Here is a 2,271-nt window from a genome sequence, read left to right on the forward strand (position 1 = left end):
GATCCGCCTCTTGGAATGCCGGCATGCAGGAGCAGAGCCAGGCGGAGCGAAGCCCCTGGAAGCTCCGTGTCCGACAGCGCCCTCTGCCCTGCACAATTCCTGGATATTCAAGACCATGAATTTGCCTCCTCACTTAGACAAGACGCGACGCATGTGCATGGTGTGGGCTACACACGGCTCTGCAACGGACAGGTGTCCTTCTACTGTCGTGCTGGTGACCCCACTCTAAAACGAACCGCATCTGCATCACAGACACTCAGACAAGCGGGCCTCAACCGCATGGCTTAACTTAGCATATGGAAGAGCTTCCCAGCAGTAAAACAAGAGCAAAGGTGACCACAAACTATTATAGAAAATGGTTATCTCTTGACGACCCAAAGTAAGTGGTTCAAACCCTTAATGATTTAAGGGGATCTGATGATTCTCTGAAAAATGATGACTTATTTTAAGGCTATTTACTTATTTTTGCTTCTTACTATAAAAATAGTCATTTTCTGTATAGTCATGTAATTGACCATTTTGGTAAATTATAAAGTAAATAAGAACGAGGGCACCATTTCCTGTAAGTGAGCGAGTCAGCTTACACGGGAGGAAGACACCACGCTAGTAACAGGAGCTCGACATAAAAGCCCTCGCTCTCTCGCCGCAGTTCCGTCCCGCAGCCCTCCTGGCTGCGGCTGACCACCACTGCCTCTGCAGTCCCCGTCAGCACAGACCAGCTCCTGCCTTATGTTACCCTTAGACATTCTCACCTCGTGTGTCTCCTACGGAGAGAAGGGCCCAGTGACACCCCACTAAAATACGATCATTGCACTGAACACTGTACCTACTGTCAGATAGCCCGGCCACTGTGAAACGTCACTAATGCACGCTCGGCTCCCAGCTTGATTCAGACGTGCCCACGTGCTGCGGATAAGATGGTAAGAGATAGAATTATAATTCACACTCAAACCCAAACTCTCACGAGCCGCAACAAGAAGGAGGTTCATTTCTCGTTTCATGAGCTGGGGGGACAGGTGGCTGCGCCACAGTGGCCTGCTCAAGAGTGCTCAGAGACCCCTCCTACGGCCAGCACACTGCACAGCTCTGAAGCACTGTCCCTGGGACTGCACCACCTGCAGCCCCTGCTCCCACACTCTGGGTTGGCCTCACTCCTGTGGCCACGACAGCCCAGAACCGCACACCAGGCAGCAGATGTGGAACAGAGGACGACAGGACCGAGTCTGTGTCCGTCTGTCTTCACGGTGTCTCCCGGAAACACCCACGGAGTGCTGGCGTGCAGCCCATGCGCCCAACAGCTGTGCACACGCACGTGTCTGAAGGGGACCTGGGACTGCGCGTGCTCTGGGCTCTGTCCAGCCGTGGGCCCTACTGGGCCAGAGCAACGAGCAAGGGAAGCCACCCAAGGTGCCCGCAGAGACCGAGGCTGCGAGGACTGGTCCTGCTTGGCTCGAGCTATACATAAGCATTAGGTTTGTTGAAAACTAACACTTTTGTAAGAACTAGACAAATACCTGGTAACAAATGTGTGTTTTTCCCATAGCAAGGTGCATTTTACATCGTAGAAAATGGTAATTCTGAGGGGTAACGGCATTTTCCCACACCTGCCAGTGTGTCAGACACATCAGACGGGGGCCGAGGAGCTTGACCCCTGCCGGGCACCACTTGCAAGCCAAGACCTTCTGAACACGCCATCTTGAACCCGGGACTGCTTTCAGGCTGGCTGCACCGTGCTCCTTCTGCTGGGGAAGGGGCGGGACACCGATATTTCCACTGAGACACGCGTTCCAGAAAGTGCTGGAGTCTCTCAGGTTTTCCACTCGCCTCCCCTTCCCCACGAGGATGGACACAGAGCTTCCTCGCCACAGGACACGCCCCCGAGGACACGAGCACGATGTGGCCAGAGACCTCTGGAAGTTAGCCTCAACTGGAATACCTGAACAGAAAGTGATCTGGCAAGTTTGAGTGCTTCAGGAGAATGGAGGAGGAAAAATATAATAAAAGTTTTCTCTGCCTTTGAAGAGTAAAGTATTCTCTTTTTTCCACTCTGATCCTCCCTTAGATTCTCTGAGAAAGCCATTAAGCCCAAAGCTAGAACTGGACAGGCATTTTGGTGGTCCTTCCCAGAAGGGCCGCGTGCACCCCCAGGACACCACTCCCGTGGTGCAGTCGCACCCAGGGTCGGGGGGCGGCCCAGGGCAGCAGACCAGGCGCTCCTTAGCTCGGGACGTGGAGCCTGTGCTGCCCCCCCCCCCCCCCGGGCTCCAGCCA

The 2,271-nt window shown here is 54.1% G+C and overlaps 1 long non-coding RNA gene across 1 annotated transcript in view; it reads right to left on the reverse strand.

Moving 5' to 3' along the window:
• Nucleotides 1–831: 831 nt before the first annotated feature.
• The window catches only part of LOC102484705 (uncharacterized), a 6,625-nt gene continuing 5,185 nt past the window's right edge, over nt 832–2,271 (reverse strand). Inside the window, exons 3-4 of the long non-coding RNA XR_336558.2 lie at nt 1,515–1,739; nt 832–906 (exon numbers count right to left, since the gene is read on the reverse strand). This is a non-coding gene — a long non-coding RNA (uncharacterized LOC102484705). The remainder of the gene's footprint in view (nt 907–1,514; nt 1,740–2,271) is intronic.

This window comes from Tupaia chinensis, unplaced genomic scaffold, assembly GCF_000334495.1.
Source record: "Tupaia chinensis unplaced genomic scaffold, TupChi_1.0 Scaffold139767_1, whole genome shotgun sequence".
Lineage (NCBI taxonomy): Eukaryota > Metazoa > Chordata > Mammalia > Scandentia > Tupaiidae > Tupaia > Tupaia belangeri.